This window comes from Capsicum annuum, chromosome 9 (assembly GCF_002878395.1).
Source record: "Capsicum annuum cultivar UCD-10X-F1 chromosome 9, UCD10Xv1.1, whole genome shotgun sequence".
NCBI classification, from domain to species: domain Eukaryota; kingdom Viridiplantae; phylum Streptophyta; class Magnoliopsida; order Solanales; family Solanaceae; genus Capsicum; species Capsicum annuum.
Window position 1 is genome coordinate 14,531,039 of NC_061119.1, and position 14,438 is coordinate 14,545,476.

General features: G+C 35.5%; 1 pseudogene; it reads right to left on the reverse strand.

The window, feature by feature from the left end:
• Positions 1–11,040: 11,040 nt before the first annotated feature.
• The window catches only part of LOC107841669, a 16,453-nt pseudogene continuing 13,055 nt past the window's right edge, over positions 11,041–14,438 (reverse strand).

Here is a 14,438-nt window from a genome sequence, read left to right on the forward strand (position 1 = left end):
GATTTCTTTTCCCAGCATGGTTATATATATATATGTATGGTTTTATGCATTATGGATGTCTTTACTTGGCTTTATAAATGACATTATTTTATTCTTATCCTAAGTGCATCCTAGTGTTTACCCACTAACCCATCTTCAAGCGACTGTATACCCACGTTATGCAGGAACAACCATTCTACTTTTCTTGCTTAGTAATTGGATTTGGGTACATTCGATGTTGGATTGAAGTGGTGATCTTCCATAGTTCGAAAAGCATCTATTTCATGTCATGGGTTACTTTATATATTTTTTTCTATCATAGACTTTGGGTTTTGGCTATGATCGGGGGCCTATCCTGACTAGGTACTCTTTGATTGGTCTGGAGGCTTTACGTGGACAACTATAAACTTGGGTATGGTAGAGATTGATTGTGTTTTATATATACATTGGATTATTATCTTGGGTTTTATATATAGTTTTGGCTTGGTTATTGGTTAGTTTGGATAGCTGGTTTCTATTATGGGGTGGATCAATTTGATTGGGTTGGACTCAGATATAGGCTTATCCAAAAGTCACCACATTATTAGTACATTGTCTTGTTATATTTTAGGAAGTCATCCAGCTTAGGGTATAGTTTGGTTGGTTAGGTTGGGTATTGGGGGTGGTCTCCAATCCCGGTTGGACTTGAGATTGCCCATTATGACAAGGCCCCTGTTTGGGTTGTGTTAAGTTAGTTTCAGAGCTTTAGTTTTTTGTGTCATGGGGAATCCATAAAGTCGTGTCAAGTAGATTCTTATGTATGGGTGTGTTGCACACCACACTTATAATCAGGAGGCTATGAAGTATTTAGGAATGTTTCACTTTCTTGGTTATTCTACTTTTGGGCTATGGAGTCTAAGGTCTTGAACTCTTCTCTGAATTTTTCTTGGTTCACTTTTTGAATCATGTCTTCTCAATGATCTAAAGTCCGTGGAAACTCACATGTCGTACTCGAGAACAACATGGTTAGATCTAGTCCAACTCATGGGGCATAGACCTGGCCAAGGGTCACAGCTTCTGGTTTTCCCTGTAGAGTCCCACCGGTCTTCACTTACCCTATCTTGTAAGGTGATACTCATACTCGGTTACCTCAAGGAGAGGTTACTAATGCTGAGTTTCATCATCCTAGTAATCTATTGCCCAAATAGTGATAACTTTATCATGCCAGTCCTTTCCTATTAGTATGGGAGGAATAAGTTAAGGTTGGTAAATAGGCAAGGTAAGGGGGTATCGGTCTTCTAAACAAAAGGTGAGCCCAACAGTATGGAGGTAAATAGTCTAAAAAGAAAAAGTTGGGTGAGTCCTAACTCTTATTCTATGTCTTATGTTCCCTACCAGGATTCAATTTGGAGGCAGGTATTTTTAGATTGGTAAATTCTTCTAAGGCACAAGGTGCCCAATCTCAGTCCAATAGGGTCCATTCTATATCATCCTATTTTCTTTATAAATTTTATGGTTGGTCACACCGTAGTTGTTGTGAGGGATGAAGGAATCAGTATTTTGGTTTTGGTCAGTCGGGTCTCATGTGATGAAGATATCCTATAAGGGTTTCCGCTTGGGCAAATAGAGTATTATCTACTACCTCTGGCTCCGGTATTGGTCAAAATTGTCTTAATGTTCTTACTATCTCTCAGATATCCGAGGATCTTATAATGCCAACACGGGTATGTTGAAAACTCCTTTCCTTGTGGTGTGTATGGTTTACTTGGTTTGGTGTCCCCTCTTTTTTATGGCTTCACTAGAGTTTTTGTATTCGGGTCTGGGTCCCAAGGTTATTTTAGGACTCCTTTCTTTTTGTTTCTACCCCGATAAGTGACTCTGCGATTGCCAAAAGAGTCTATAAGGGGTGTTTGGTATTTTTTGGTAATAAAGGGGTCTTGGTGGATTTATTTGACTCAAATATGGTGGATTTTGATTTTGTTCGGGAATGAATTAGTTGTATTCGTGTTATGGCTCATTAGGTTGTCGGATCCGTGAAGGTTGTCTTTAGTCTCCCTGGTGAGTTGGTTATGGAATGGGAGGGTGGATTTATTCCCTATCTATTAAGGAAAAGGTTATATCATATTTTAGAGTTTAGAGATTGATCTCCAGTGGGTGTCTTTATTATTTGGTTTGGGCTAAGATTCTAAATGAAAGGTCTTTCCTGGCATTTGGTTTTGGTGGTAGATAAATTTCTTGAGGTCTTCTTGATGACCCTTATCGTGTCTTTCTAATTGGGAGGTTGGTTTGGGATTGGTCTTATTTTGGACACTTATCTAATTTTTATTCTTTCTTTATAGATATTTTTGGTTGGGTTAAAGGATCTTAAAGGAGCAATTTAGGGATCTCTTAGATAAAGGTTCTCTTCGTCTTAGTGTTTCTCTATGGGGTGTTTTGTTCTTTTATGCATAAGTGGAATGGTTTCCCCAAAAATAAATAGGTTGTTGGTTAGTGGATAAGGAAATTAGAGTGTCCTTCTTGTTGAGTGGACCGCATATATATATATATATATATATATATTCCATTCTATATGGGGGTATTTTGATAGTATTAAATGGTGGTTGGTAGATCTTAGGCTTGAACCAAGATGCTTGATCTTGGTAAAAAGAGTATATTATCCTGGAATAGCAATGCAAGAATTGGGAGGGGTAATTTGGTATGTCAGAGGTCTAGTCATTAGATAGGTTAGATCATGGAGCTTCCATGTATCTTTGTGCCAATGCTTGTACTTTATTGTTGGCATGAAATTGATTGTTAAATTCATGATTTTAAAAGTGGGTTTTGGCACAATTGAGGGTTTTCACTTGATTGCTCATTTAATTGATTTTCCATAGATTATGATGCATTATTCATGCTTATTTATGTTTATAAAAATTGTGGAATGCATACGAATGGTAAATGAATTTCGGGGTACTATGGATCCCCAATTACGTGGTTTTAGTTTAGAAAATTTTATGCCCTCAAAACTATTTGTGAAATTGCCATTGAATATAATTTTGTCATATAGTTTGTCTATTCTTGAATCTTTGCATTGCATACATGGTTAAAGGAACATGAATTGGTTTTGGTTGGATTCAAATGATTTTGAAAGGCCTTGGTGGCCATGATTTGATTTTAAATTGTTTTGATTTAATTTGAAACCTTAGAGTCAATTTGGTCTCATGATTTTTACATATCTATGTTGGGCTAGTAGCATTTGGTTCAATTAGATTTTATACATAGGAAAACCAAGCATCCTTGGTGTATATCCTTAATGATACCTTTTAGAGCAAATATTGTACTTGTAGGTATAATGGGGTGAAGGTTGATGGTTAGTCAAAAATTTCTTTTAGGGGTGAACTTCAAGGAAATGTCGAAGTTGCATGTTTTGATGATACTCTTCTCTCCCGATTAAGAGAGTACTCTACTAGTGTTGCATGTATTCATGTAGCGCTTATGCCTAAGGTTTGCATTTTGCATTAACCTTATTCCCTAGATATAAGTCTTGACCTTGTTTTAAGTTACTTATGGTATAGGTGGTTGTGTTTCTTTCAGTATCTAGCCTAAGAACTCCTTTTATGGTATGATTTTGTCAGAATGGTTCTTCATTATGGTCAAGGTGGTTGCTATAAAGTACTTTATGCCTATAGTGTTGTGTGTTATCTCTGAGATCTTGCTTTGGGAGGCATGGATAACTCTTAGAATTTGGTTTCTCAAATGACTCTTCTTATGTTAGGGGGTAGTGGCATTGGGGAGCATGGTGATGTTGTGAAATAGGGATTATAGAAGTCCCTAAGTGGGGAAGAGTCTAGGGTGACTACCAGAGTAAGGTTTGGGAAGGTAAGGTAAGGTTGTTGTCATGGTAAATGGTCAGAAAATGAATGGGTGGTGAAAACCTTGTGAAGGTTGTAAAAGGTGCTAGATCTTTTGATGGATAGATTATAGCGGGTATATAATTCATAGGCTTGAATGTTGTGAATGGTAGATATACCAATAGTTGTGTTGGGTACTTGAGATATGTTATAGGGCATGGTTCTATGAATTATTTTCATGGAATAGTAGTGTATAGTTTTAGATGTTCAATTATAGGTTGGGGTTTTTGGTTATAGTGGTTGGACATGATTTTCCCATGTCTTTTACTTATGGTTTTCTTGTTATAATGGTGATGGAAGCGAAGTAGTATTTCGGGATAGATGTAAGAGTAGGGTCCGGTGGCTCAAGTTAACTCCTTTTAGCTTTGGTTAGGCTTGAATAGGAAAGTGGTGGTTATAGTTAGACTCAAGCTCTCGTAGTGATATGTCTTGGTAAATTCTAAATCAAATTGGACTTGCTATTTAGCATGAGTCCTTTCATCCGGTAGTCTATGTGTTATATGGAGGTAAGGTGCGGATGGTCCTTGGTTGGTTAGTTTCTTTGGGTGGTATTGGTATCTCAAATTCCTTATTTTTTAAGGGGGTCCGGATGAGAATCCTTGAATTGGTAAGTTTGCCGGTTGCGAACAAGAGATGTGGCTTCGGTAAAGGTTCTATGGTGAAACCAAAAGTCCGAGAAAGCCATTTGGAATGCGGAAGGGGACATGGAGTCCAAGTATCCGTGTTGGTTTTTTATTTTGGAAACTCGTGCGTAGGGTATGTGTTCTTAATCACATCTTGGATTCTAACTTGGTTAAAGGTGAGGAATGGTTCCTATTGCATCTTTATTTTCTAGCTTAGTTAGAGGTCAGAAAGAAGGTGCTAGGGTATAAATCATGCTTGCGATATGTGACGATCTTTTTATCTTGATTTGTGTTCTTTTCCTCTATTTCGGTTGGAGAAAAGTTTGATGTGTGTCACTGTGTTACCTCATTCTTCTTCTTGCCCTTACCCTTAATTTGAGGACGAATGATCCTAGTGGGGGAGACTGAAATACCTCAAGTCTTGGACCCTTGAAAAATTTCCTTGGTTTTGGACTTACTGTACTTGGTATGACTCAAGGGTACTAATCGTACCCTTCAATACGACTTATGGGATAGCTTGAGGGTTCAATCATATGTTAAGAAGTGTGCTTAGCTTTTTTACTACCCAAGATATGACTCATCACGGTACGAGTTATATACAAAGATGTATGTGGTTCAAGGCAAGTCTTATAGTGCTTGATTGAGCTACCTTGTGGAGTCTGCCCATGGTACGATTTAGTCGTATGGTACTTGATTGAGTATTGAGTGTACCACTCGTACCCTTAGGTACAAGTTAGGTAGGTGTGAGTCATATAGGAACTAATGTGTAGGGTCTTGGCATAGTCATGGGTACGAGTTGGGGTACCACTCATACCCTAGGATATGGATGGTAAGGGTGAGTCTTACCTTAGATTGTGGCTTGTTTTAATTTTAATTCAAGGGTAGTCTAAACATTTCCTTCTTCAAAGCCCTTATGTTCTCACATTATATAACCCTTGGTGGCCTCTCATAACACTTATTAAAGTATGGAAACACTCCAAATACTCTCTCAAACTTACTCTTGAAGATTGGAGGCTAGGGTTTCTTCATGTATTCTCTAAAGGTCTTAAGAGTCATGCTTCTCTTCGGAATCTTCTTGTATAAGGCATGTTTTCTTCCCTCATTGTTAGTTCCAACAAAAGGAATCTGTATTGCGTTTTAAACATTGATTTATGAATCATAAATGGTGGTTTTCGAAATATATGTTGAGGGTCTTGATGCATATAGTTTGGTATTGGTTTAAACTATATTTTTACATGTTTTTGGTAATGGCTTGCGTATGTTTGTACTTGTTGGTTATGGTTTAACTCATGGGTCTTGAGTAACCCTAATTATGGTAGCTTATGCATTGGTTTTGGTATTGGTAAAGGTATGCCCTCAACATGTTTGATAAAATGTCTAAAAGAATGTTTACACTCTATTGTTGAACTTTCATTGGAACTCTTTTATGGCTTGGATTGGTAATGGAACTCTAAATGGATTTGGATGGTTTTATATAGTTTAAATGGTTTAAATGATATAAATGTTTTAAATATTTGGCATGGTCTAAAATGGTTTGGAATTGTTTAAAGGGTAAAGGTTTTGGTGGTCATGGTTGGCCTATTTTAAAAACCTTGCGGGATACATGGAAATCTCCCAAGTAAATGTATTAATGGAACTGGTTTGAATAAAGGTTATGGTTTAATTGGTTATTTTTGTGGGTTACAAGGGAATCCCCCAAGTGGTTTAATATGGTTAATGGAAAGGTATGTAGAATCCCTTAAACCTATACATGCTTGGCTATGGATAGTACTTGCAAGTATAGTCTTTATGACGATACCATTACTAATGGCCTTGGTTAATTAATGATTAATAGACTGGTTGGTTGCTTGGTAATGATTTTAATTGGTTAATAATGATAGGGTGTGTAGCAAAGTTGTGAAGGTGGAGGTCCCCGGGGGACCAAACCTGGAAACTCATATTTACCGATGTGAGGTTTGGTCTCAGTGACAGTGTGCATGATGTCACACTTAATATTTTGGGGATGTACTAGTCATACTAGGTTTTCTTCCCTGGTCGTGTGGCTACACGCACTGAATCCCTTTCAGCATGGGGAGCTCAACCTATATAGCCCGTAGGTGGTTTAGAACAGCAAAGCTACACATCCCAGGTAAAGGTTTTAATAGCATGCTAAACTTGGTGTCCTTTCCCAACATAGTTATATATATATGTATGGTTGTATGATTATCGATAGTTTTACTTGGCTTTGTAAATGTCATTATTTTATCATTATCCTTAGTGCATACTAGTGTTCACCCACTAACTCGTCTATGGGCAGATGTATACTCACGCTATGCAGGGACCGACCATTCTACTTCTCCTGCTTAGTAATCAGATTTGGGGATAGTCGATGTTGGATTGAAGTGGCGAGCTTTCATAGTTCAGAAGGCATTTATTTTATGAGCTTTCATTGTTCGGAAGGCGTTTATTTCATGTCATGGGTTACTTTACATATTTCTTATCTTTTATAGACTTTGGGTTTTGGCTATGGTCGGGGGCATGTCCCAAATAGGTACTCTTTGGTTGGTCTAGAAGCTTTGTATGGACAACTGTGGACTTGGGTATGATATGAATTGTTTATATTTTATATATATACGTTGGGTTATTAACTTGGTTTTGATCTATGGTTTTGGCTTAGTTATTGGTTGGTTTGGATAATTGGTTTCGGTTATAGGGTAGATCGACCTGATTGGGTTGGCCTCGGATATAGGCTTATCCCAAAGGCACCACATTTTTAATACATTGTCTTATTGTATGTTTGGAGTTCATCCGACTCAGGGTACAGGTTGGTTAGCTGGGTTTGGTATTGGGGGTGGTCTCCGGTCCCGATTGGACTTGAGATTGACCATTACGACAAGGTCCCAGTTCGGGTCGTGTCAGAGATATTTTTATTTAAAGGGTCTGCGTGCAGTAGTGGTGGCTGATCACCATTTCTGTGTGCGTCAGCTTAGTGGGGAGGCATATTCTATCACGTGAAAGCACGAATTAGAGCAGATAGTGACACTCCAAGCACGATAGATCATGAAATAAAGGATGATTCCTAACTCGTCCTGTAGCCTCTTGCTCATAAATATGGCTCGCTTCACACTCGTGATCAAGAATCTACGTAACACAGCTTGTCTGACTTTCTGGGACTCTTTAAAATTTTAGGCTCTAATACCAAATTTGTAACACCCCGAGAGTACCCCCTGGATATCACAAAGTGCCTAGGACTATGAGTATCCCCAAACTAACCCTTGACATCTATGTAGAGTGAAACTCTTATGGAAGATGAACTAACACATACAGAGAATACAGGAGAAAACAACTAAAAATCTTAATCTCAACTTGAAACTTGAAATCTCAAATAAACTCTTTAAACTGAAAGGTATGTAGTCTGAAAAGCCTCTACTACTAACTAGAGAGCCACTGGGACAGACCCCAACTGATCCGAATGAAATCTGAAATCAAGTAACTAAAGTAACTTTCATTAACGACTAAGAATCCGATAGCTGGATCCTCGTACTATGAGGAATCACCAAATATCAGGATACAGGAAGTGATGTTCGTGATCAATCGTGCTGCTGAAAATAAGCACTAGAACTTACATTATAAGGCAATGTAGCACATAGACATATATGTGTGGGTCAATACTTTATAATATACTGAGTATATGGGGTGAATGCAAAAGTAAAATAGAACTGAATATACATATAAGTACTTTCAAACCAATGCATGCTAACTGTAGAGGACTCACCTTGGACTTGAGTGAAACTGAAAACTGTACAATCATAAATCATGAATTATAAAGCATACTGAATAAGCTTAGTGAGCCGCTGCATATAGCTTCTAAATCTTTAATTCTATTCTTTCTTGTGGGAGATTCTTCTAACCGACATAACCTATGTGAGCTATCATGGAGTCCAACATCTTACCCACGTTGAGGAGAGATATCCTACCCTTGCCATGGAAATAGAACCTTAACTTAACTGATCACTATACTTCATCCATATTGGAAAAAGTAGGTACTCGTTAACGAGGTCTCTTGAACCTACGGTGGATCGTAGTTTCTAGGAATTTAGGATACGCTCATCCATATTCCCTTCTCGGTGATAAATACTACTCCCAAAATGTATATATAGGTCCTTAAAATAGCATAAGAGTTTATAGATTGAAAATCAGTTATGCTTCTCTTTACTTAAATCATAATCAGAAGGAATACTTGTGGATTTCATGTCTTATCTTATAGCAAAAGATCAAGCTGAACTTTAATCATGCTGTAATACATGTAACTGAGGGTTAAAAACTTAGGTTTCTTGTAAACTCAGTCTTATTGTTGACACCTAATTTTGGTACTCCACGACTAAATTTAACATTGGGTTTCTTCAATTTTTAATAAAATTAAAATATTTATTTCATTCAGATAAATGCACTCTAAAATATTTATTTGGGTTAATTTTGTCATTTAATTGATGATTATACGTTTTCGTATTTACATATGTGAAATTGTATAAATGTTGTTACTTAAATGAACATTTTTATCAAAATTGAACTTTTACAGATTAAGCTTGAAAATTAATCTAAACGGATAAAGTCTTAATTCAAATAAAATTTGTTCTCAACATTAATTTATTTGGAGAAATATTTATTTGATTTTATTAAATCAAGAAGCTCAGAATTAAAAGAAGTATTAATTCGTATCGAATTTTTGATTCAATTTAGTCAATCTATTATATTTGACCATAATTGAAATCAAATTGGCACTTCAATCATTTCACACTTTCTTGGTTACGACTACATCATACAACTCATGAGGATTCCTCACGACTTGAGGAATGAGTCATATGTTCCACGGTGATCCTGAAAGCACAAGGTATTACAAAGTGGCTTCCATGGAGAATAAGACGCAAAAAGTAAGATTGAGAGGAGCTGTGCAGACCTCCCGGTAAGGAGGTGCAAGAGGTTGGCTATTGAGGGTTTAAGGAGTGATAGAGGTAGGCTTAAGAAATACTGGGCTGAGGTGACTAGGCAAGGCATGGTGCAAATTCAACTCCCCGCGAGGATATTACCCTTGAATAATCAATGCTTATAGGTGTGAGATACGTGCGATTAAACTACTATTAAGAAAATTGTGGATTGTAAACTTCGTTATGTGGTTTTATGTTTCTAGAAATTTTATTGATTTTGTTTGAATTTATTACGTATTAGGAAAAAGAATGCTGGAAAAATAATTTGTGAGAAATTAACCTAATTTATTTCGACTTTGGTTCCAACATAATTTGTGAGAAATTAACCTGATTTATTTCGACTTTGATATTTATTTAGTTCGTGTCTAAATAGATTGCCTAGGTTTTATATTCAAGTTTACATAGAAATAGGCTTTTTAAGTTTGTTGTCGAAGTAGGTTTTGCAAGACACACTATATTGGAATTAAGAGAACCGACTTGCATCATAAGCTTAAAATAAAATCTTCTAATCTATGTCTATTAAATTTATGCCAGATTGATAGAGTTACAAATATATCTATAGGTATATCACAACTGACACAACTCTGTATTGACGCGTCACTACTACTTTTCTATTTCTTTTATTTTAAAATGAAAAATGAATAATTACTAAACCATTTTATAATCTGGGCTTTAGTGTAAATCTATCCCAATAAAGATTTCTTATCATTAGTATCTGGCTTTTGTAATGAGCTAGTATGGTACTATTTTATTCCACTAATAGGGCCCCAGACATAATTACATAATTGACTTGTCTATCCCAACAATTAATCATGTCATGAAAAGTGTAAGCACAAAATTCATATGATATCACTAATTACCTCGTCTTTTTTAACAACTTGCTTATAATCAGCTAATATTCCTAGTTATTTCCTGAAATGTTATCAGTTACTTTGTTTTATTAAATATTTTAGGAGTGGGAGAAAAACAAACAATAATCTTTGTCCTCAAGTGATCTTGGTTTTGTTTTGTGGTATTGTCATCGTATTATTATTATCAACAATTGACTATTAATTAACACATTTTCTATGGTCACAACAATAGTTATACCTAATTGCTCCATAGTTCAAACATGTCACTTTCAAGAATTCATTAGACTAAATTTTAACATTATAATTTTATACATTCAAGACACGCATACTTCCGGTTAATTGGTTTTGTCTCACATTAGAGAAAGATATTGAGGATAAATAAAAAAGGAAAAAAGATGTTAAATATATCCTTATACTATTTAAAATAAATTAGACTTATCCTTCATTATGTTTTGGCTTAAAAATAATCTCATCTTATGTTTGGCTCAAAAAGCCCATTCAAAAATAATCTCAGCGTTTAAATTGTTTTCGACAAACTTTTTATTATAAAATCTCCTATTTACCGAGATTTCGATTTCCAAAACCTTTGTGCGCTTCTGTATGCATAAATTACAAAATAATAAATCCAAAATTTATGAAATATTCTTATCACCAATTTTAAACACATCAAAGCTTTGTGCGATTTATACACCTCTTTAATATGAATCATATTTCATGTATTATACATAATGAATGAACAACTATGGTATTCTCTTCACCGCAATTGTGATAAGGATAACTCAACTGACGATGAACTTCCCGATTCAATGGGTCCGAAAAAAAAAATCGGACGAGTGATGTCCTACATTCTCAGGAACAAATCCAGTCACATGCCTAGAATGTCTCTCATTAACTATCGCATCTTTATGTTTATTATAAAACTCTCTATATACCGGAAGTATTTTCCTCGCTATAGACACTTTCAAATCATCTCGAAGCTTACTATTAGGTACGACATAGATTGCTTCCGGTAATCTTCATCGACTGAAGAATTGACAGGGCTGGCTCGACCATAAAGCTACTAAAGCAATGGCTTGAGACCCCAACTTTTTGAAGGCCCCATTTTTTAAAAATATTTTTACAAACTGACAACAGGATGCATGTATAGCGTATAAAATGCACATAAGATGCACGTAAGTCGCACAAGATGCACGTGTGTGATGCACAAAAGCTAATTTTATTGAATATAATTGAAACTTCTGATTAAAATTTGGCTTTAGACCACCAAATTTGTTGAGTTGGTCCTGAGAATTGAATCTCTTAAAAATCTCCTTCACTTGTTGTGGAGTTCGGGTCATTCGGGAGGGATTCAATGACGTGGCTCCATCCTAGCCGTTCATAATTTAATGCGAATTTTTTTATTTTTCCCTTTTTTTTTGATATCCAATTTTTACCTAACAAATACTTGAGATTCGATGAATCAACTTTTACAACGATGTACCGGAGATTGTTAGCTAAGAAGAGGTACGCAAGGAACTTTTCCTTGTAGTGCTTCGCTTTGGCATCGAGTTTACAGAGAAGAATGAGAATAACCGTGCAAATCGGAGTGAGATTGCCGGTGCTGGAGACTCATCGGAATAGCAATACCAAAGTATATGATTCCGGCAATAAAACTTTGGCCGGAGGAGGAGATTCTCCGAGGATCTCGAAGAGCACATTGCTGTAATCGGCAAGTAGAGTTATGTAATTCATTGAGTCAGTAACAAGAGGATGGATTCCGTCTTTGATGATTCCTTTAAAAGAGAAATTTCAAACTTAGACAATACCCTCCTTATAGACTTGCCAAGCTTGACGAGTGATGTGAATGCTTGAGATCGGATTACGGATTCTGAATCAAAGGAAAATGCAGCTTCAATCAAAGGGCGGCTCAATAAATTTGGTGGCCTAACACCAATTTTTAATAAGAAATTTCAGATATATTTAATAAAATTAGCTTTTATGTGCGCCTTGTGTGGCATACATGCATATCGTGCGACTTATGTGCATTTCGTGTGTTATATGTATATTTTGTTGTCAATTAGTAAAAATATTTTAAAATCACATAGATATTATCGTTAAAATTTGTATGTGATATACTATCATTATGAAATGTCTTCTAACTTTAAAATGAGGCTCCGAAAATATTGAGGTCCCAAGCTATTGCTTTAGCGGCTTTACAATATAGTCGGCCCTGAATGTCAGGCTAGTGTTCGACAATGGAAATGTACATATCGAGTAGATGGAACACTTTTTCCGGTGACTTCTTACTATTTTTCGCAACAATTTCTGGGAAACTGAACTGAGTCATGGCTCCATCTTTTGAAATTTCAGTAAAATATGACTCTCTGATTGTATCATTGGATACGTGATCGAAGAGAATATCTCTCCATTTTACTACTCCCTTCGTTTCGAAATAAATGAATTGTTGGATTTTGACACACAGATTAAGAAAAAAGCATCAAAGACATAAATTTAACATAAATTTCCATTTTTACCCTTGAAGTCTCTTGGAGGTTTGGGCCACAGGTGACAAAAGAGTTTTAAAATGAGGTATAGGTGACAAAAGTCTTAATAATTGAGTAGAGGTGACAATTACTTCATTATGGTTTAAGAAAGTTTGAAAATTTTTAAAATAACCCACAAATTTTTAAATTTACACTTTGATTCAAATGTTAGTTAATATATAACGGGGAACGAAGGGAAAAGGGCATTTTTTTCTCTCTCCTCATCCATTGTTATTTTCTATCTCTTCGCGATATTTGTTGTTCATTGTTGCTGCTACTTTATTCATCACCTTCTGATTCATTATCATCATGTTATACTTCATTATCAACTTTATATTCTTCTTGTTAACCATTGTTGTTGTTGTTGCTGTTACCCCAACTGCTACTCTTTGACCAAATTCTTATGTCAAATTTTGTTTTGTAAATCACTTTCAGCTTTGGAATTTACTTGAGAGGAGACATTGGTAAGTCAAATTATGCTTTTTAGTTGAATCTGGGTAACTGCTAGTGTGTTGTTTTTTCAACAATAGTTTGCACGTGAACATGAATGCAATACAAGAGCAATCTGTTTAAACAGATCCTTTATCTGCGACATCAGATAAATGTTCTGTTGTAACAGTAGACTCATGTTGGATTCATGTTTAAGGGTTCTAGGTGCCCGTAATATGATTATGAATCAAATAGATGGGTATTCTGTTGCACCAGATTAGTAATCTGTTTCAACAGATAAATAATATGTTTCATCAGATTACTAATATGTTTCGAACAAAAAAATACAGCTCATGTCACACACAAAAACCTAACAGATAACTCATATGTTCTTGCTATTGATACTGGAATCAAATTATTCCTTAATTGTAGACATGTCATTCGTTAAGAAATAGAAATAGGCAGCATAAAAATTAAATAAGAAATAAAAGGTCAAATGTATCAAACATAATTTTTTATAAAACAAACAAAAAAAAATACATAGATAACAGCAAAAAAAAAGCTTAACTATTATTATCATCATTATTAACATCATTATTATTTGTATGGCTAGCCGGCCAATCTTTAAAGGGTAGCAGCAGCGCCCTCCGCAGCCTGCGGATCTCCCGCATCATCCTTACTCTGACGGCGGTCAACTCCTAATGCTGGTCATGAACCTCCTTCTGCAGTTCCCTCATGGCGTCTCGTAAAATAGTGACATCCCACACAGGATCAGTCATATCTAAAAAATGCATAAGTTGACAAAACAAACATGTAAACACAAAAGTAAAGAAAAGAAAGAATTCAAATGTAATGTAATGTAATACAACGAATATTTACACAAAAATCAAGAAAAAAACTTACCATAAATAGGAAAAAGCTATCAAGTCCTTGAAGAGAGAGTAGTTGAAGGTGTAATAAAAGTGAAGAATAAATAGTATGTAGTAGAACGAACGATTGAGTAACGAGGGACCTATTTATAGAGGATTGAACTTGAATGAGTTAGGTAAAAAAATTTCAATTCTTCACCTCCATTTATTAATGACATTCTTGATTACTGTAAAAAGATATGACTTAATTAAATTAATCAATATTATGATAGGTCACGACTTTTCAGCTTTATTATTATTAATAATTAGTTCTTTTCAGAAACCGTTTTTTT